The sequence below is a fragment of the Salvelinus alpinus genome, chromosome 9 (genome assembly GCF_045679555.1).
Source record: "Salvelinus alpinus chromosome 9, SLU_Salpinus.1, whole genome shotgun sequence".
NCBI lineage: Eukaryota > Metazoa > Chordata > Actinopteri > Salmoniformes > Salmonidae > Salvelinus > Salvelinus alpinus.
Window position 1 is genome coordinate 60,889,897 of NC_092094.1, and position 22,773 is coordinate 60,912,669.

The 22,773-nt window shown below is 39.8% G+C and overlaps 1 protein-coding gene across 3 annotated transcripts in view; it reads right to left on the minus strand.

The window, feature by feature from the left end:
* Positions 1–22,490, minus strand: part of LOC139530433 (uncharacterized) — a 102,785-nt gene extending 80,295 nt beyond the window's left edge. For 2 of the 3 annotated variants that reach the window (XR_011666030.1, XM_071326841.1), the window contains exon 1: positions 22,279–22,490. The gene's annotated coding sequence lies outside the window, so the exon portion shown is untranslated. Of the gene's footprint in view, positions 1–19,527; positions 19,645–22,278 lie in introns of all 3 variants that reach the window. The other variant, XM_071326842.1, reaches the window with a different exon arrangement.
* Positions 22,491–22,773: the final 283 nt, after the last annotated feature.

Sequence of the window (22,773 nt, forward strand, 5' to 3'; positions counted from 1 at the left end):
ACACCTACATGCTTTACGGTGGGAAACACACATGCGGAGATCATCCGATCACCCACACTACATCTTACAAAGACAATGCGGTTCGAACCAAAAATCTCAAATATATTTAGATTTTTTTTAAACACGTTTTTGGTTACTACATGATTCCATATTTGTTATTTCAGTTTTAATTTCTTCACTGTTATTCTACAACGTAGAAAATAGTAAAAATAAAGAAAAACCCTTGAATGATTAGGTGTTCGAAAACTTTTGACTGGTAGTGTACATAAAAACAAAGAATGAAAAGGCTATGATATCATATTTGTATTTGGTTAATTATACGTTTATTTATTTAGTAGATCATGTGGGTTTTAAAAGTATTGTTTTTTTCTCAGACAAACAATTCCAGGTGAAACCAACAATACATTATTCAAAATATTGCCTTCTTACAAAACAGTTAACAGCTGTCAACTCATGAGATTTTATTTGCTTTATTTCTCCAACATGCCATTATTTACAAGTCCACTTTTGGGGGGTATACACCTCCCCCAAGGTGTACTATAGACACTTCAAAAATGTTATTCATATTTTGTTTGTCCATTCTGTGAGACATGAAAGTTGTGTTTGTGTGCAAATGCCATGTCCATAATGCTGGAATTACCCATATATTACCCAGTGCAGAGTAAGAGTGAAAGACATGGGTAAAAGAAAGAGAGAGGTGGAGTGATATTCTGAACTGCGGCCAAAACAATGATGACATTAAGGATGCTCGTCTTTCTGCAGGGCAGGGGCCCGAATTACATAATTTCCTGTTGGTGACCGCAGGATCTAACTCTGGCATACAAATGTCTGTGACGGAATGTTTGCCAATATGACATTTGTTGAGCAGCTCATCAAACTCATGCACATGTTTCTCAGCATATGTATGTGTAAATAAAACCAGTCTAGGCCTTATACCAAGACGCATGGTTTGAAACTATGATTAATGCCCCTAGCATTACATATTTAAAGTACATTTAGCAAATCTTTAAAATCAGACTGCTTCCATGCTTTTGGCCTACTCACCAACGGTTATGGATGAAGACCGTCATGAAAATAAATAACCGTCATAACCGTTAAAAACCATGGCCTCTTAATAACGTGACAAAACTTTGTTGCCCTTTGCTGAAACAAGCAGGGTTTTGTCACAAACGAGTCTTTGGTTGCCTAGGCAACGCCCCCTCCCTGCAGCGGCAGCACACCTATAAATAGAATGAATAGAAGGGGCTTAGAACCTCTAACCCTGGGAATTTGACTGGTTATCTCATGTGTACACTCGCAATGGCTGCCTGGTATTATGATGCAATCTATTCCATAGTAATGTAGAATGATTATTAAAATGTTAACCGATGTGGTTCATGCAATGGAATGTATTTTTTGTAATGTCAGTTGAATCAACAAATATTGACGCTTACTTCCGGCTGCCAGTCTACCCATTATGCCATAATTTACTTGAATATTACGCCCTTCTATTGCAGCTCATGCAGTCAAGAGCAGAGGAGAAAATGTGCGGTGACCACAATCATTTGGCTGTCATTTACGGTCATCCAAAATTCCATGACTTTCACAGCCCTACCTCCTATCAACTACAATTGAATCATGGGGGCCAAAACCTTCTGTTGGTATATCATTACAGACTACTGGAGATGTGTGACCAGTTGGGAAGGAAGTTTCTCTCTTCTGCATGGCTACCCAGAATGTCATGTTCCCCTGGACGAGGCCTTACAGGAAGTAAACATTTCAGCAGACCAAGTGCGGAGACAAAAACAGCCAAGCAGCCAGACATTCAAAGGCCTGTTTTGGGGCAATTCCTGGATTATGTAAATGACATTTGCGCACAAAATTAAACGTCTCAGAATGAAGAAACTAAACACAAATTATACTTTTGATGTGTATACAGTAGCCCTTGGGGGGAGTGTATATAGGGCTGTTGCGGTGACCGTATTAATACAACACTGGCAGCCATGAGTCATGACCGCAGTAACATTCCACTTGATCGGTGAGTCACGGTAATCTCCCTTTATGCACTCTGGACATGCATTGGTAGTACCCAACTCTGGTACTCAGGACTCTATTGTCCTACAAACAACTCTGACATCAATGCAAATGAAATCGAAAATCACATCAAACACTCATCAACAAAGTACTGTGCTTTTAAAACTCAGCCTCAGAGAAGAATATCGATTTATACGCCGAGTCGGTGAGTGAGTTTATAAGGAGGTGTATTGGAGATGTTGTACCCACTGTGACTATTAAAACCTGTCCTAACCAAAAGCCGTGGATAGATAGCAGCAATTCGCACGAGTCGTATGTGGCAGGGTCTGTAATAGTTTGCAAGCTCTGCCACATCCGACAAGCGTCGGGGAGCTGGCGTAGTACGATTCGATCTTAGTCCTGTATTGATGCTTAGCCTGTTTGATGGTTCGTCGGAGGGCATAGCAGGATTTCTTATAACCTTCCGGGTTAGTCACATTCCTTGAAAGCGGCAGCTCTAGCCTTCAGCTCAGTGCGAATGTTGCCTATAATCCATGGCTTCTGGTTGGGGTATATACATACAAATCACTGTGGGGACGACGTCCTCGATTCACGTATTGATAAAGCCAGTGACTGACGTGGTGTACTCAACGCCATCGGAAGAATCTCGGAACATATTCCGGTCTGTGCTAGCAAAACAGTCCTGTAGTTTAGCATCTGCTTCATCTGACCACTTTTTCTATTGGCCGAGTCACTGGTAATTCCTGCTTTAATTTCTGCTTGTAAGCAGGAATCAGGAGGAGAGTTGTGGTCAGATTTGCCAAATGGAGGGCAAGGAAGAGCTTTGTACACGTGTGTGGAGTGAAGTTGGTCTAGAATTTTTTTCCCTCTGGTTGCACATTTAACATGCTGATAGAAATTAGGTAAAACTGATTTAAATGAACCTGCATTAAAGTCCCTGGCCACTAGGAGCACCACCGCTGGATGAGTGTTTTCCTATTTGGTTATGTCGGAATACAGCTTATTGAGTGCGGTTTAAGTGCCAGCCTCGGTCTGTGGTGGAATGTAGACAGCATCAAAAAATACAGATGAAAACTCTCTAGGTAGATAGAGTATCTCATGATAAGCTGTATACCAGGTGAGCAGGTGAGCAAAACCCTGAGACTTCCTTAGATATCGTGCACCAGCTATTGTTTACAAATATGCATAGGCCCCCGCCCCGTGTCTTACCAGAAGCTGCTGTTCTGTCCTGCCGATAGTGTATAACCCGCCAGCTGTATGTTCTTAATGTCGTCGTTCAGCCACGACACGGTGAAACATAAGATATTACAGTTTTTAATGTCCCGTTGGTAGGATATACATGCTCATCCCATTTACTTTTTAGCAATTGAACGATAGCTAGCAGAACAGAAAGCAAGGGCAGATTAGCCACTCGTCGCCTGATCCTCACAAGGCATCCTGATCTCTTCCGCGAAACCTACGTTTCCTTTTCCAGCGAATCACGGGGATCTGGGCCTGGTCGGGTGTCCATAGTATATCCCTCGTGTCCGACTCATTGAAGAACTCCGTGTACAATTTGAGGTGAGTAATACCAGTTCTGATGTCCAGAAGCTTTTTTCAGTCATAAGAGACAGCAGCAGCAACATTATGTACAAAACAAGTTACGAACAATGCAATAAAACTAACAAAATAGCATTGTTGGTTAAGAGCTGCAAAGAAACCACTACTAAAGGACAGAGCACTCATTATGCATTTGGGTTCCAAGTTTTTACATGACCAATCAATCATAGCGAGTGGTTCCAAATACAAATTTGACATTATGCCACCCGTCGCTTGTAACATTTTTCAGCAAAGATGTCTGACAAAAACGTTACGGTGGAAGCAAATGTAAGTAATTATAACGTCATAACGAGTCAAGCAAAAAATGCACAATTGAGAGGAATGTTGTTTTTGTCAATGTTAGCTAGCTACCATTTAACCTATTTGATTAACTTTAGCTAGCTATGACAATCGTTTTTTATTGCTAGCACTCTATGGATTTGGATTATGGTTAATTGTTTAGTTAGCATGTCTAAACAAAAAAGACTCCACTTTCGTCAGATGATTACATGACCCATCAAGTTAGCCAGGTGTGTTTGACGGTGATTATGGCTATCTATTGTATAATAATACCGAAACATATGCAATTTGTCTTTCAGCATCAGTAGAACACGCCTGACTCTCCTCCACCAGTCATACAAAGAGAATGATCTAATGCCTCCCATCAAAAAGAGAGCTGGCCCAAGCAAGCACATCTTACACCTGAAGCATGAGGACTTGCAGCAAGTGGTGAACTTCAACACAACTACGCAGAGGATAATGCACTATTATTACCAAGATGATTATTTAAATTGGACCTCCATGATTGGCACTACTCTTATTGATCTCACCTTCTGTATTTTCCAGAGATACGTGTAGTTGGGCTGTGTGTCATCCATTTAACTTCCAGTTTCTGTATGCAGTGCTGCCGCTCTGCACATTTGTAGGTAAATGAAACTTACCTGATCTTGCATAAAAATAAAAAAACGTACGTTTTACGTTACATTTTCATTAACTTAATGTTATTTTGATGTTTGCTGGTGCACTATGCATTCTGACCCTATGCAACCAGGACCCATCTACTTTTTAACTCATTGCAAGTGTAGCTTGTTTAGTGTCAGCTGTGAAGGAATACTACAACAACAAGTCAACTACTTGACTGATGAAGGTATGTCGTCCAGCAAAGGCAGTGCCACAGTCGTCAACTACATGAACCATTTCTTAAGCAACTACGGAATTGTGATAACTGCAGTGGCCAAAACAAGAACGTGCTCTGGTATTGTGCCTGGCGGAGCAAGCACAAGCGCCGCCACAGTCTGGACGTTCACTTCCTGATTAAAGGCCACACCAAGTTTGCCCCCGACTGGTGCTTCAGCTTCATCAAGCAGCGCTTCAAAAAGACCAGAGTGAACACTTTGAGATTGCTGGTGTTGTGAAGGACAGGACTGTGATAGGGGTCAACATCCCAGAGCTGATTGGACTGGAGGATGGTACAGTGCTGGTGGAAAGCCATGGCTGGCGGCAACACCTGACTCCGTACTCCAGGCCGCTGCCATAGTTCAAGCAGTACCAGCACGTCAGGCAAATATAATTTTCATTGCATGAGGTTATTCTTCTTATCTAAACTTGGGAGTTGAATTGATGTTGATCAAGGTTGTAATGTCTTAATTGTTTTGTTATTTCCTGTTTTACAGCTTCGATGCTCTGGAGCCTGGTGTTGTTGTCACCAAGGAGCGTTCAGACTGTCGGGACCAGGTTTCAGTCGCTGCGCAACGCTGACATCCTTCCTCCCACAGACGGTCTGCCTATACAAGCACCATCTTGATGGGACACAGCTAGACAAACTTACGTTCTTGAGAAGATCAGGGAGTTTTGCGACAAAGAGGCTATGGACATCAAATGCCATGCACCAAAGTCAAGGGCAGGACAGAAACAGGCTCTCCGAATATAGATTCCATTGTTCATGCGTGGTTTGGACGGACCAGTCATCAGCACTATCTGCAGTGCCTCTATTCAAATGACGGTCTCCTACGTTGCGATTAGATTTTTTTTTATGCTGCTGCTCAGCTACAGTTGAAGTCGGAAGTTTACATACACCTTAGCCAAATACATTTACTCAGTTTCACAATTCCTGACATTTGATCCCAGTAAAAATTCCCTGTCTTAGATCAGTTAGGATAACCACTATTTTGAGAATGTGAAATGTCAGAATAATAGGTGAGAGAATGATTTATTTCAGATTTTATTTCTTTCATCACATTCCCAGTGGGTAAGAAGTTTACATACCCTCAATTAGTATTCGGTAGCATTGACTTTAAATTGTTTAACTTGGGTCAAACGTTTTGGGTAGCCTTCCACAAGCTTCCCACAATAAGTTGGGTGAATTTTGGCCCATTCCTCCTGACAGAGCTGGTGTAACTGAGTCTAGTTTGTAGGCCTCCTTGCTCGCACACGCTTTTTCAGTTCTGCCCACAAATTCTCTATAGGATTGAGGTCGGCCATTTTGCCACAACTTTGGAAGTATGCTTGGGGTCATTGTCCATTTGAAAGCCCCATTTGCGACCAAGCTTTAACTTCCTGACTGATGTCTTGAGATGTTGCTTCAATGTATCCACATACTTTTCCGTCCTCATGATGCCATCTATTTTGTGAAGTGCACCAGTCCCTCCTGCAGCAAAGCACCCCCACAACATGATGCTGCCACCCCCGTGCTTCACGGTTGAGATGGTGTTCTTCGGCTTGCAAGCATCCCCCTTTTTCCTTAAAACATAACGATGTTCATTATGGCCAAACAGTTCTATTTTTGTTTCATCAGACCAGAGGACATTTCTCCAAAAAGTACGGTCTTTGTCCCCATGTGCAGTTGCAAATCGTAGTCTGGCTTTATTATAGCAGTTTTGGAGCAGTGGCTTCTTCCTTGCTGAGCGGCCTTTCAGGTTATGTCGATATAGGACTCGTTTTACTGTGGATATAGATACGTTTGTACCCGTTTCCTCCAGCATCTTCACAAGGTCCTTTGCTGTTGTTCTGGGATTGATTCGCACTTTTCACACCAAAGTCCGTTCATCTCTAGGAGACAGAACGCGTCTCCTTCCTGAGCGGTATGACAGCTGCGTGGTCCCATGGTGTTTATACTTGCGTACTATTGTTTGTACAGATGAATGTGGTACCTACAGGCGTTTGGAAATTGCTCCCAAGGATGAACCAGACTTGTGGAGGTCTACAATTCTTTTTGAGGTCTTGGCTGATTTCTTTTGATTTTCCCATGATGTCAAGCAAAGAGGCACTGAGTTTGAAGGTAGGCCTTGAAATGCATCCACAGGTACACCTCCAATTGACTCAAATGATGGCAATTGACATAATTTTCTGGCATGTTCCAAGCTGTTTAAAGGCACAGTCAACTTAGTGTATGTAAACTTCTGACCCACTGGACTTGTGATACAGTGAATTATAAGTGAAATAATCTGTCTATAAACAATTGTTGGAAAGATTACTTGTGTCATCCACAAAGTAGATGTGCTAACCGACTTGCCAAAACTATAGTTGTTAACAAGAAATGTGTGGAGTGTTTGAAAAATGTTTTTATGACTCCGACCTAAGTGTATGTAAACTTCCAACTTCAACTGTACTTTACCCGACTGTATGCATATAGTTACCTCATATCACTGATATTGTTCTTGTACATCCTGTATATCATTTTATTCATATTGACACTATATATTTCTGATATGCAAGTAACCAATTTGGCTGTACCGTTTACACCTTCTGTAGAGACCCATCCACTTGGCAAGATGTGGCTAGGGGTTATAGCATTTATTTCACATGACCCATCAATTTAGGCAAGTGTCTGGATAAACTTAATCTAATATTTATAAAATATCTTCACCTGGAATTGTTCCTTGTTGTAGGCTACTACTTTTAGTATTCATCTTTACTACACTACTCTCTGTTTAGCACATGACCTCACATGTGAATCCTTAAAGAGATGGGTGGGGCTGGCTTAAGAGGGTGTGAACAATGCTGAATGGGTGTAGACAAAGGAGAGCTCTCCAGTAGGTACTAAAACTTTCAAAGGCCATTTTCTCAAAAATTAGTTTACAAGTTTATCAACTTCAAAGCATAATTACTTTCTCACTGTTCCTCAAATGCAGTGTAAGATATACAATTTTTTACCTGAGAGTTTACTTTTATCCAATGTAAACACAATTTCAAATTTTGCTACATAAGACTGATTTGAGCAGGTCGATCACATATTTAGAGTTAGAAAGCCACTTACTCAGGTGCTGAATTATCCCCCAAATAAACGTGCATATGCTATTATTGCACATGAAGATTAATCTCTTATGAACAAAAAAACTGTCTACCCAAAATATATGACAATCACTGGATTAGGTTGCACATTCAAATATTTTGAATCAACATGATTTGAACACCATCTCAGTAGTCTAACACTTTAATAAAAGCATTTTTTAAGATTAAATTACTTTATATATGATAGAAAATATGTTCTGTGTAACTGGGCATTTTTTGTGGTGCAACCAAATCATTGGCTGGCGCCACCAGGGTAAAATGTTAGTCTGGAGCCCTGCAATGGTTGCGTGTCACGTGATCGACTGCGCAGTCGGGCATCAAATGGCTATCCTATGAGCTGTTTAGCTGATATGTTACCTATCCAGACGTTTTAAGATCTGGCATGCGTCTGAAATGGACTCGGGCAGGAACTCAACCATTGACTGCAATGTGTATTCTCAATTGTTTGGCCTATGAATATTTCTTGGCTGAACTTAAAGTTGTAATGTCACGTGCACAAGTGCAGTGAAATGCATTTATTGAAAGCTCTAAACACAACAATCCTGTGATCAATATCAATGTAATACTAAAAAAAAGACATAGGGAGCAAAGTTGGGTCAGAGCCCGCAAAACGGTGGCCATACAGTACAGCAGATCACAACACCCTCCTCGCAAATAAACATATTTGACCAACATGATAACATCAGTATGATGCCACATCCTGTCAGCATTAGATAAGCTCATTGTTTTGGAGCGCATTTAAACCCTGCGAGCTTTGCACAAATATCTAATAAGATCCCCTAGGACAGCCAAACTACAGTGGGATGCAGCTTTAAACATACATCACCAAATTAGGGCCTTCCTTGAACCCTGATTGCCAGTCAGTGACAGCTCTGAAGAAAACCAGATGGACATGACAAAATTATTATGAGGGATAAGCTATAGCCTAGGCTACAGTATGTCTCAAGTGTCTCATTTTAACTTCCACCCTCAACCCTTTACAGTCGTGGGAATTGGCCAACAGACGGGTTGGCTGACAATGTCACGTAAATTATGTGTGCGCACCGACGTGGCCGGAAGGCGCGCGATATGATTCTGAATGTTCAGATAGCTAGCAACAATGACGAGAAGCTGCCATGTGGGGAATAGTAGGTTGCTTGTTTCAGTTCGTTGTATCTTGTTATTGATACCATGTCGTTTTAAGGTGTTTTGACTAATCGATGAATGAAGGTCACTAATTAGTAAGGAACTCCCCTCACCTGGTTGTCTAGGGCTTAATTGAAAGGGAAAAACCCAAAACCCGCAGACCTACTGCCCTTCGTGGAATGAGTTTGACACCCCTGTTATAAGCCAACCCAGTCTGTTTTGCGTCGTCTATATGGATAAGTTGAAATGTTTCTAACAGAAGGAAAAAGTATATACATAACCATGGTAGTAATTGAAATGGAGCAGTTTGAATCCAAACATTACACTGAAACAAACTTTTACTGTACTTTGCCCCATTTAAGGAAACCTGAAAATAATCTGAATACCTTCAGTAACATAAGAATATTCCTGGAAAAAGTGGGGTAGGTGCTACATAAGACAAAAACATGGCAAGGGTTTAAGTGAGAGGACCAACTTGTGTCTCCAAGTGGCCACACACACACCTCTCAAAAGTGTGCAAGTAATTTCAATGCACTTTTATGACTCAAAGAACAGTAAACTATAAAAATGTGCTTTTTTATGGCTCTCCTAGCTGTGCCGTTGAGGAACTAGAGCAGGCACACTTGTAGTTGTTTTGTTTGGAACACAACCCAGCAATCACTCAATTACTACTGCTGTTTACGCAATCCAAAAAAGCAAAAAAAAACATTTGTCTGCTGCAAATTCTATTCACAATAGACAAACATAGGCTCATACTGTTCAGAACAATCCAGGGTATGACGCCATGTTATCTTGTAACTGTGCATCAAACAGATCATAAACGTTGACACTGTATATGACATGGGTTTTATAATATGGAAATGTGAAGCACACAATTGGACTGAAGGGTGTATGGCTTCCTTGTATTACATCAAAGCGGTATAATTATAATCCTGATAATATTATTTTGCAAAGTACATATAATCCTCGTAAGTTACAGCATTTCCCTCAGACAACAATAAAGTTCCCAAATTAGCAGGAGAGATGGGGGCAACTTGTCGGACAAGGTGCTCAAGCTCAGAACACCTGTCAGTCAAAACCCATATAGAAGTTTGAAGTGCAGCACACAGTGCTTGACTTGGGTAGGAGCTCACTGGAACAGAGTACCGGTACCTCAAATGTTTTACTGCTTGAGCTCCCTGTTCTTCTTATATAATATTAGCTCAAAAGTATTGTGGAGCTCCTGCACAACACATTTATCAGTGCCCAAATCAGCCATTTTCAACCTGTATATGGGCACAAGTGTAAAGATTTAAAATGATTATGGTTAGCATTTGTGGAGGGTAGACTGATATTATATTTGTGCCTACAGCCAGGGAGGAGTGTGTCATGCATTCAATGCTGTAATCCAAGGGGTTTTCGTCAACTGAGCAGAATAAGCTAGTTTGAACTGAATCCCCTTCAACTGATGACTATATTGCCTCAAGCAGTAGAGAGAGACAAGAGAAAGAAAGAAGATGTGGAGAAAGGGAGAGAGAGAAAGAGAAGAGAAAAACATGAAGGTCAGGAGGGAGAGAAGAAAGATTGAGGAAGGGAGAGCGCGAGGGAGGGAGAGAGAGAATACTGACTAGAGGTCAACCGATTAATCGGAATGGCCGATTAATTAGGGCCGATTTCAAGTTTTCATAACAATCGGATATCGGTATTTTTTACACCTTTAACTAGGCAAGTCAGTTAAGAACACATTCTAATTTTCAATGACAGCCTAGGAACGGTGGGTTAACTGCCTTGTTCAGGGGCAGAATGACAGATTTTTACCTTGTCAGCTCAGGGATTCAATCTTGCAACCTTACGGTTAACTAGTCCAATGCTCTAACCACCTGCCTTACATTGCACTCTATGAGGAGACTGCCTGTTACCCGACTGCAGTAAGAAGCCAAGGTAAGTTAATAGCTAGCATTAAACTTATCTTATAAAAAACAATCACTCATAATCACTAGTTAACTACACATGGTTGATGATATTACTAGTTTATCTAGCATGTCCTGCGTTGCACATAATTGAAGAGGTGCGCATTCGCGAAAAAGGACTGTCGTTGCTGCAACGTGTACCTAACCATATACATCAATGCCTTTCTTAAAATCAATACACAAGTATATATATTTTTATTTTATTTATTTATTTATTTTGCACACAGGTGGACTTTATTTAACTAATTATGTGACTTATTTTGTTCAAATATTTTTTATTGAACACACACAAGAATGGTGTATAGGTATAAAAGACAGGTATACAATTCTTATCTAAACATAAAAGAGCAGACAGAAACAAAAAGACCCAGAGTTCTGGGTACAAAACAAATATTACAAAACAAGACATACAGAACAAGGACAGGTAGAAAGAAAGAGGGTAGGTGTCACCTCCCACTTATTCCCCCCCTTTATCCCTTCCCCTTGTTCCCCTCCCGACTGCTCAACCTGCATATTTAGTTAACTTTGCCTGCTAACATGAATTTCTTTTAACTAGGGAAATTGTGTCACTTCTCTTGCAACAGAGTCAGGGTATATGCAGCAGTTTGGGCCGCCTGGCTCATTGCAAACTGTGTGAAGACTATTTCTTCCTAACAAAGACCGCCAACTTCGCCAAACGGGGGATGATTTAATAAAAGCGCATTTGCGAAAAAAGCACAATCGTTGCACGACTGTATCTAACCATAAACATCAATGCCTTTCTTAAAATCTATACACAGTATATTTTTAAACCTGCATATTTAGCTAAAAGAAATCCATGTTAGCAGGCAATAAGGTGAAATTGTGTCACTTCTCTTGCGTTCATTGCACGCAGAGTCAGGGTATATGCAACAGTTTGGGCCGCCTGGCTCTTTGCGAACTAATTTGCCAGAATTTTACGTAATTATGACAACGTTGAAGGTTGTGCGACGTAACAGGAATATTTAGACTCATGGATGCCACCCGTTAGATAAAATACGTAACAGAATAAACTTTTTGTTTTCGAGGTGATAGTTTCCGGATTAGTCAAAGGTATATGGTTTAGAGAGGAATAGTCGACGCGTTATAATTCCTGTAATAACTTGCGGCTGAACTTGACAGGGGTTCCTTCGTTATTTTACCGTTCATGTCTTCCATAGAGAATGTCTTGATCTACTTCAAATAAGGTCTGTGTTTTGTGCAGGCTTAAACCGCCTCGACGTTTTGATACCCGTGTAAATCTCACTAGGATAAGGTAACGTTTGTCAACATATTTTCATAAATCCACTCTACAAAAAAAATGATCTTCGCTTATATTGATCAGTTCCAGGTTACAATGTTTTCAACATTCATCACAGGTAACTTAAACTCTATTTTTATTCAAACAGTTGAGAGTATTTGTCTCCTAAGCAGACTCTTTAGTATCATTGTCACTTCAGAGCTGTGTGTGTGTGTATTTATGTATTATATTAAGTTAAAATAAAAGTGTTCATTGTTCATTCAGTATTGTTGCAGTTGTCATTATTATAAAAATGTGTGTGTGTATGATATATATATATATACACACACACACACATATACACAGTGGGGAGGACAAGTATTTGATACACTGCCGATTTTGCAGGTTTTCCTACTTACAAAGCATGTAGAGGTCTGTAATTTTTATCATAGGTACACTTCAACTGTGAGAGACGGAATCTAAAATCCAGAAAATCCCATTGTATGATTTCTAAGTAATTAATTTGCATTTTATTGCATGACATAAGTATTTGATCACCTACCAACCAGTAAGAATTCCGGCTCTCACAGACCTGTTAGTTTTTCTTTAAGAAGCCCTCCCGTTCTCCACTCATTACCTGTATTAACTGCACCTGTTTGAACTCGTTACCTGTATAAAAGACACCTGTCCACACACTCAATCAAACAGACTCCAACCTCTCCACAATGGCCAAGACCAGAGAGCTGTGTAAGGACATCGGGGGTAAAATTGTAGGCCTCGAGGCAGAACGTTCCTAGGCCGTCATTGAAAATAAGAATGTGTTCTTAACTGACTTGCCTAGTTAAATAAAGATTAAATAAAGGTGAAAAAATATAATAATAATAATTTTTTTTAAACATTGGCAAATCGGCGCCCAAAAATACCGATTTCCGATTGTTATGAAAACTTGAAAATCGGCCCCGATTAATATCGGCCATTCCGATTAATCGGTCGACCTCTAGTATAAACACACACTTGCACATGTGAAACAGGACAAATATAAGCACATTAAAGTACATCCCATCCTAAAACAGGTAAGCCTAACATCAAAATGGTGGATATCCTTCTTTAATAAGGATCGGCACCTTTTTTTCAATATTTGCCTAAAATGACATACCCAAATCTAACTGCCTGTAGCTTAGGCCATGAAGCAAGGATATGCATATTCTTGGTACCATTTGAAAGTAAACACTTTGAAGTTTGTGGAAATGTGAAAGGAATGTAGGAGATTATAACATTAGATCTGGTGAAAGATAATACAAACAAAAAAAGTTGGTTCTCTCAACAACAAAAATGACCATCTTTGAAATTCAAGAGAAAGGCCATAATGTATTATTCCAGCCAAGGTGCAATTTAGGTTTTGGCCACTAGATGGTAGCAGTGCATGTGCAAAGAACTAGACTGATCCAATGAACCATCGCATTTCTGTTCAAAATGCTGTATCAAGACTGCTCAAATGTGCCAAATGTGTTTATTAATAACTTTTCATGTTCAAAACTGTGCACTCTCAAACAATAGCATGCTATTATTTAACTGTAATATCTACTGTAAATTGGACCGTGCAGTTAGATTAACAAGAATTTAAGCTTTCTGCCAATATCAGATATGTCTGTGTCCTTGGAAATTCTCAACCCTTACAACCTCATGCTAATCGCATTAGCCTACGTTAAGTGGAGGGATTTCGCTTAGCTTAAACACAAACACCAGATTGTGGCTTTATGTATAAAAAAAATATATATATATATATATATATTTTTTTAAAGGCCTTTACACAGCCATATTTCTTGACAACACCTACTTAATACAATCTATACAATAGGTGTAATCAGTGGACATAGTAAATAAAGTTACCAGCACAGCACACGCATTGATTATACATTAGAATTCTTATTATCATGACCCAAATTAAGGTTCTCATTACTGAAATTGACCTAAAAATTATGCGGTAATGAGAAGTGTGTGATTTGGTAATGAGAGCCCCTTAGCTCAATACTGCAAGGAATAGGAGACAGCCATTATGAGTTAGCAAACAATTGACCACATCACTGAAGCCCATTCACACCTCCATGTTGGTAAGGTAATTTCCCAATTTGAGCTTTTTAGTCATTTCGGTAGTGGTCAAGAAGGTCACGTGTCGTAAAGGGGGTGTTTGAGAATAAGATCCTCATTCTGAAGGCATATAAGTGAAGAAACATTATTTATTTATTTTAGTCAGTTAAGAACAAATTCTTATTTTCAATGACGGCCTACGAACAGTGGGTTAACTGCCTTGTTCAGGGGCAGAACAACAGATTTGTACCTTGACAGCTCGGGGATTTGAACTTGCAACCTTTTGGTTACTAGCCCAATGCTCTAACCACTAGGCTACCCTCCCGCCCAAATAATTAATTATTTATTTATTAAAATGTAATTAATTAATCTAATTAATTAACTTGTGCTCACTTAGGACTACTTCGCTAGATCAGGGTTTACGAAACTCAGATTCAAATTATCAAAGCTTGATGAATTGGATATTTGAATCAGCTGTGTAGTGCAAGGGCAAAAAAACTAAACGTGCAGGAATGTGTTTGGGAAACCCTGCTCTAGTCTCATAGTAAATGGTCTGAATACTTATCTAAATTTTTCTTTTTTTAAGAGCTCATTTAAATATTTGCAAAAATGTATAAATACATGTTTTAGCTTTGTTATTATAGGGTATTGTGTGTAGATTGATGAGGTTATTATATTTAATCGGTTTTAGAATAATGCTGTAACTTAACAAAATGTGGAAAAAGGGAATGGGTCTGAATACTTTCCGAATGCACTGTATATAAAATAATCAAATAAGATTTAAAATAAAAAAAGGATGCACCTGAGCTCAATTTCGAGTGTCATAGCAAAGGGTCTGAATACTTACGTAAATAAGGTATTTCTGTTTAAAACATATTTGGCAACATTTCAACAAAAAAACTGTTTTCGCTTTGTCATATGGGGTAGTGTGTGTAGATCATTACACGTGCACCTTGTGCTGGGGACAAAAGGCCACTCTAAAATGTGCAGTTTTGTCACAACACAATTTTGAGCGAGCGTGCAATTGGCATGCTGACAGGGAGCGGTTTCCACTCCCTGTCAGGCTTTATCCAAAAAATCTGATATTTTTTTTAGCGGGTGCACCAATTTTTATTTTTTTTATTATCTGAATGATTTAATTTGATACTCAAGATACATACTTGATGTCAAAGTCATGGGTGCACAAGCAGTTGCCTCGAAAACATGTTTGTGATTAAAGGCAAAACACCGTAAACAAAATTATTGTTTGTATAGATTAACGTGGTACCTTCAGGCATTTGGAAATTGCTCCCAAGGATGAACTAGACTTGTGCAGGTCTACAATTTATGAGGTCTTGGCTGATTTCTTTAGATTTTTCCCATGATGTCCAGCAAAGAGGCACTGAGTTTGAAGGTAGGCCTTGAAATACGGCCACTGGTAAACCTCCAATTGACTCAAATGATGTCGATTAGCCTATCAGAAGCTTCTAAAGCCATGACATAATTTTCTGGAATTTTCTAAGCTGTTTAAAGGCACAGTCAACTTACTGTATGTAAACTTCTGACCCACTAGAATTGTGATATAATTCACTGTAAGTGAAATAATCTGTCTGTAAACAATTGTTGGAAAAATTACTTGTGTAATGCACAAAGTAGATGCCCTAACCGACTTGCCAAAACAAAAGTTTGTTAACGAGTGATTGTTAAGATTGATTGTTTTTTATAAGTTTAATGCTAGCTAGCAACTTACCTTGGCTTTTTGCTGCACTCGCGTAACAGGTAGTCAGCCTGCCACGCAGGCTCCTCGTGGAGTGCAATGTAATCGGCCACAATCGGTGTCCAAAAATGCAGATTACGATTGTTATGAAAACTTGAAATCGGCCCTAATTAAATCGGCCGTTCCGATTAATCGGTCGACTTCTATTGGACAACCATGCATTCGCCACAAGACATGCCACCAGAGGTCTCTTCACAGTCGCCAAGTCCAGAACAGACTATGGGAGGCACACAGTACTACAGAGCCATGACTACATGGAACTCTTTTCCACATCAAGTAACTCATGCAAGCAGTAAAATTAGATTTAAAAAAAAATGTAAGATAAAAATACACCTTATGGAACAGTGCGGCCTGTGAAGCAACAAACATAGGCACATATATGCATACACACACACATGGATTTGTTGTAGATATGTGGTAGTGTTGTGAAATCTGTTGTGAATGTATTGTAATGTTGAAAAAAAATAGTATAACTGCCTTAATTTTGCTGGACACCAGGAAGAGTAGCTGATGCCTTGTCATGTTGCAGGGCGAGGTGGGATAGGCTATATAGGATTCGTAGTTTAGACTGAATTTACCAGCTATGAAACAAACGGCAGAAATAGCTACTGCAGCATTTATTTTACTATAAATGTGTTCATGCTCAACAATTTTTATTCACAAATGCGAGTGAAATGCTCGCACTGTGGAGCCCTGACCATCCACCAACGTGGCTAGTGAAACAAACATCTTACCATGTCACTTACCCAATGCCAAAATCTACCCGCTTTTGGCAGGTGGCGGTTGTTAATTTTAGGCCCTGCTCACATCTGTGGTGAATAATAACACTGGGGAGGTAATTGACAAACAGAGATCCTCTGACTGGTGTCCATTATTTATTCACACACACCACTGCCCCAGACAGGAGACAGCTCATATTAGCCCAGTCTGAAGGCCCTCCCTTTTCCATAAATATGAATAAGGGTACTCCAGTGAGATGCCTCTAGTGTAGTAGAAGCGCCACAAAAGGCAAGACATGACATACAGGCCGGTTAGTGGCCTACTTCTCATCTACGGTGAGTGTGTACATGTGTTAAGAGGAGGCTGGTATGAGCAGGATGCTGGCTTTCACCCGTACAATCCCACTTATTTAATTAAACAAGGCAGATGCACTTGCTCAATTACACCCATCACAACAAAACAAATGTATATAAAGGCAAGTAACTCAATAATTTTAAGTTTATGATAGAATGTAGGATGACAAAATTGTTTACTTTTTGGTACGTCTAGGGCTGCTATTCCACTTGATTCAGCCCTCCCCATCACCTTTGTCAAATGCTAAAGGAAGTAAGCCCATTCACCAACCACCCAAAAAAACACATCCGTTTCCTGTGCTGGTCTTCAGCTCAGGTTCAACAGAATGAAAACAAGCAGAGTATGGCTAATAATAGCAGAGATACTCTTGACTCACAGTCACACACAATGACAAGAACCAAGGCCATTTATAGACAACTGAAGATCACTAACACAAAATATCTTTGATATGAGCACTAGTCTTGCTAGCTGTAGCCTACAGTACAGTCCATTGATGGATTGGAATCGTTGACGTTGGTAGGGTAAAGAGCTAATTTCCAACCAGTGTGTTGTAAACAACGTTTGCCGATTCCACTATTGTTGCTCAGGCTGTTTGCCTTCACAATAAAAGTCACTCATTGAAACTGATGAACGGATAAAAATAGTGGAATCATGCCACAATTGGACCAGATAATGATAAACAAAGTGGAATTGTTATATAATTTCAACAAAAAATGTTAACCCCCCCCCCCCCCAAAACAAATCTGTTGAAATCAGCATTGGGGGCAATTTGCATTGGGGGCATAGCCTACTTATATGCACTGTAAAGCCTAACGTATGGATTGTGCACCCATGAAATGGGCTATCAGCCTACTCAGTGACATCCACAGAACACAACTGTGTAGAGTTCAATATATTAGAGTCTTAGCTCTTATTGCAGGACTTTGATGCAAAACCGCCACAGTATGTACAATGCGGTAACAATCAGGGCAGTTGCCGTGGGCCGTTACTCTTCTCTATTTTTACAAGTGATTTGCCAAGTCTTACAATAAGCTAAAATGACTACGTATGCTGTAGGTCTGTCCCCTGCAAAAAAATCTCTTGGTCGACCGAAAGTCTGTTCTTTCGACGAATCAATTGGTCAAACATTTTTATACGTATTTTCCCATATATAGACAGACACACACCACGTGTTTTAATAAAATAAATGATATGCATTGAGCTTGTCTGATGCTTTAAGCTTACGGTTTAATAAAATAAGACATGCCTCAAGAGGGAGCAAGAGATCTAGATAACAAGAAGGGGAAAAAACATAACCGGATGCAGCTATTCTCCTGCTCCTGCTGGCTTTTGCAGTTTCTGCCATTACTCTCCTGAAGTTGGCTACACGAGGAGTCAGCATCCTTTCTAATGTGGAATGCCAATTTATCTTACATTTCTACCGATCTGCGTGCCAGTTATGGTTTTCATAAGCAAATTAAATTATGTCTATTGCCAACTAAGTATTCTATTGCCATTGCCAACTATGTAAAAATAGCCCACAAAGACAACAAATAAAAACATTGCAGCCGGCAGATACAAAATATCCTGATAAAAAAAAAATATATATATATCCTATGAATCACATTGGCTACACATGGCCTGTCTGCAACAAACTTGAAACATTGTATCAACTATTAACTTGGGTTTAGCCTGAAGTGTGTGTTAGCGAACTTGCAACTTTGTATAAAATATTAAGGGTCCTCAGTTTCCCGTGCCAGTGAGCTCAGGACAGACACTGCTGTAGGCTATATGCGTAAGGGATAAGAAGCAGTGCTGGACTTCGGCAAGAGCTCAGCACCTCAAATGTTCTACTGCTTGAGCTCCTGTTCTGCTTATAGAATATTAGCTCAAAAGTATTGTGGAACTCCTGCACCTAAATATTAAACAGTACCAGCACCCAAAATGATAAAAGTAAATCAGTTAGGCCTATTTTATGACGTTTCCACTTGATCAGAGCATGACATTTTTCCCTTTCACACAGAGGTTATCAAAAGGGAGAGCTAGAAAGACTTTTCAAATACATTGAGGAACTATTGAAATTCGGAATGGATGTAAAAACAGACTTAGTTTGCTTGCAGACAATGAGAACGGGAAGACTGGAATAATAATATTGAATGCATTAAAATAAGTTACCATAACCTAAGTAACAAACATTGTAGATTAGAAATTATAGTAATTAACTGTAAATGTCCTACTGGTGATATGTAACGGGGAATTGATATACAGTGCCTTTGGAAAATATTCAGACCCCTTGACATTTTCCACATTGTTACATTAGCCTTATTCTAAAATGGATTAAATAAAAATCTTCAGCAATCTACACACAATACCCCCTAAATGACAAAGGGAAAACAGGTTATAATTTTTTTGCAAATATATAAAAAACAAAAAGATACCTTAATTCAGACCCTTTGTATTCAGTATTCAGACCCTTTGCTATGAGACTTGAAATTGAGCTCAGGTGCATCCTGTTTCCATCCTTGAGATGTTTCTGCAACTTGATTGGAGTCCACCTGTGGTAAATTCAATTGGTACTTCACTTATAATTCACTGTATCACAATTCCAGTGGGTCAGAAGTTTACATACACTAAGTTGACAGTGCCATTAAACAGCTTGGAAAATTCCAGAAAATGATGTCATGGCTTTAGCAGCTTCTGATAGGCTAATTGACATAATTTGAGTCCGTTGGAGGTGTACCTGTGGATGTATTTCAAAGCCTACCTTCAAGCTCAGTGCCTCTTTGCTTGACATCATGGGAAAATCAAAAGAAAATCAGCCAAGACGTCAGAATTTTCCCCCCCTAATGCCTGAAGGTACCACATTCATCTGTACAAACAATAGTATAAAAACTATGGGACCACGCCGCTCAGGAAGGAGACGCGTTCTGTCTCCTAGAGATGAACGTACTTTGGTGCGAAAAGTGCAAATCAATCCCAGAACAACAGCAACGGACCTTCTGAATATGCTGGAGGAAACCGGTACAAAAGTATCTATATCCAGTAAAATGAGTCCTATATCAACATAACCTGAAAGGCCACTCAGCAAGGAAGAAGCCACTGCTGCAAAACCACCATAAAAAAGCCAGACTACTGCACATGGGGACAAAGACCGTACTTTTTGGAGAAATATCCTCTGATCTGACCAAAAATAAAAATATAACTGTATGGCCATAACAACCATCGTTATGTTTTGAGGAAAAAGGGGGAGGTTTGCAAGCCGAAGAATACCCTCCCAACCCTGAAGCACAGGGGTGGCATCATCATGTTGTGGGGGTGCTTTGCTGCAGGAGGGACTGGTGCACTTCATAAACTAGATGGCATCATGAGGATGGAAAATTATGTGGAAATATTGAAGCAACATCAAGACATCAGTCAAGAAGTTAAAACTTGGTCGCAAATGGGTCTTCCAAATGGACAATGACCCCAAACACACTTCCAAAGTTGTGAGAAAATGGCTTAAGGACAACAAAGTCAAGGTATTGGAGTGGCCATCACGAAGCCCTGACCTCAATCCTATAGAACATTTGTGGGCAGAACTGAAAAAGTGTGTGCGAGCAAGGAGGCCTACAAACCTGACTCAGCCACATCAGCTCTGTCAGGAGGAATGGGCCAAAATTCACCCAACCTATTGTGGGAAGCTTGTGGAAGGCTACCCGAAACATTTGACCCAAGTTAAACTATTTAAAGGCAATGCTACCAAATACTAATTCAGTGTATGTAAAGTTCTGACCCACTGGGAATGTGATTAAAGAAATAAAAATGTCTCTACTATTATTCTGACATTTCACATTCTTAAAATAGAGTGGTGACTGACCTTAAACAGGGGATTTTTACCAGGATTAAATGCCAGGAATTGTGAGAAAAAAAACAGAGTTTAAATGTATTTGGCTATGGTGTATGTAAACATCCGACTTCAACTGTATATACCCCACCAGACACGCCACAATGGGTTTCTTCACTGTACCCAAACCAAAAAAAATATGTAATGTGTTGCTCAGTTATGTATAGAGCCATGTCATCGTGATGTTACTCAGGTAAAAAGCAAGTTTAGCTTAATAAAACATATTATATCACAGCGCCTCCTCTTTCTAAAGTTAAAATGTAACTGTATAAGAATCTGTTCATATGAAGTGTAAATAGTAGTTGTCTCTTGGTGTCTTTCCAATAACTTATTGGCAATTTAAAATTATGCATTTTCTAAGATGTTAATTTTGTTGATGTCCTTGTCTATAACTGTTCTGTACTTTGTCATGTACAGTATTTGTACTATGTGGACCCAAGGGAAAGTAACTACATTAAACCAACTTCGTGGAGCCGAGAACAGGCATTGCGGAATCTAGCTACATCGGTTCGCCCGAGGTCAATACTAAAAAAAGAATTACTCATCGCCCACCTTGTACCTATGTTGGTCCTTTGTAGTTGTATGCCTTTGGTTTGCTCAAATCCGTACGTTTTCAATGAACGTTCATCAAATAGAACCACGACTGCTTGCGCATTGCTGTTGCACTAAAATGGCAACTCCGCGCAAATAGCATGTGGCAATGTAATCTCAAAAAGGAAACAGGAGGTTGGTGGTACATGATGAACGTTTATTGAAAAATTATGATTTTCAGCAAACAAAAAAAGGTTCGCAAGTACAGAGGACAAACATATGTACAAGGTGGGCGTTTCATAATTTAATTGTTTTAAGTATTGTCCTTTTCGGAGTTTGTCCTAGTCGGAACTAGATTCCACAACGCCTGGTAACGTTATCGGCTCCACGTAGTTGGTAAAGTTCATCAGAAACTTCCTTCGCTCCATCCAGTCCGCTAACTAGCAACGTATTATGCCATCAAGACAAGACAATCAAGAGAGTTTAGTTGGACGAGAAACCACAAATAACATGTTCTGCTCCAAAAAGAAAACACTTCCTCAGTGACAAACAACGCTTTTGTTCTATACATATCAACTCCAGCGTGACATGAATTAGATAGCTAATGTAATGAGGCTAGCTAGCAATGTCATTTTACTATCCACAATGCGAACACGCATAGCATCATTGTCACAAAGGCAGGACACAAAGCCTCCCGACTGGCTGTCGCTCGCAATACACAGCAGCGAGCTAATGTTAGCTAGCTAACAAACTCGATCAAACACAAATACCGTACCTTTTTAGGGTGAGTCTCCTGCGCTGTCCAGTCAGTAAGAGAATCCTCTCTTCTCATTCTTTACTCGCTCATAAACTGTTGAGCCGAGATAGCTGTCACCCAGACAACTGCGATAGTTTGCTGACTGCCCAAACGACTGCTGCTGTTCTCCCTCCCTCTCGTTCGAAAGATGCATTGCCACGAGCTTGCAGCTGTCTGGATGCCAGCAGTGACAGAATGGAGCACGCGCAGCAGCGGCAGGAGGCGCGCACGGGATGTAAATATGGCACGCACACGACAAGGTGTTTTAGGAAAGACAAAATAGGTGAAAGGTTTTGTCTTCCAGGTTACTTCCAACGGTATCATAATTACTGAGGTGGATAAAATACTACATGGTTAATGGTATTCACAAAATGCGCACGATAGAGCAATGATACATGTGACGAGTACGGGGTGGTATAGCTACAAAATATAAATTCCAATATGTCTTAATTCAATTCTAATGAGGATGTCCTT